The sequence below is a fragment of the Plasmopara halstedii genome (assembly GCF_900000015.1).
Source record: "Plasmopara halstedii genome assembly, contig: Scaffold_1583, whole genome shotgun sequence".
NCBI classification, from domain to species: domain Eukaryota; phylum Oomycota; class Peronosporomycetes; order Peronosporales; family Peronosporaceae; genus Plasmopara; species Plasmopara halstedii.
In genome coordinates, this window is record NW_020188494.1 from 820799 (window position 1) to 821093 (window position 295).

Below are 295 nucleotides of genomic sequence, written 5' to 3' on the forward strand. Positions count from 1 at the left end.
TCAGTTATACGCCCTCGTCAACAGTATGACGAAGGAGGAAGTTGGCGACGTCCGCCTCGAGGCTATGCGTGCAGTAGATGCTCTTCTTGAGCTGGACAAGATTTCCCTTGTAGAGTTCGGCAGTGCCTTGAAGGCAGGCAATTTGGCCGAAGTGGTCATTGTACGACCGGACGAGGAGATAAACTCGTCTTCGCTTCTGGATGAAGCTGTCTTGGATGACACCAAGATAGTGCTGAGCGCACGGAGTGGATCGTCGATCCTACGGAATCCCTTGGATCCGTACTATCCTTTGGTA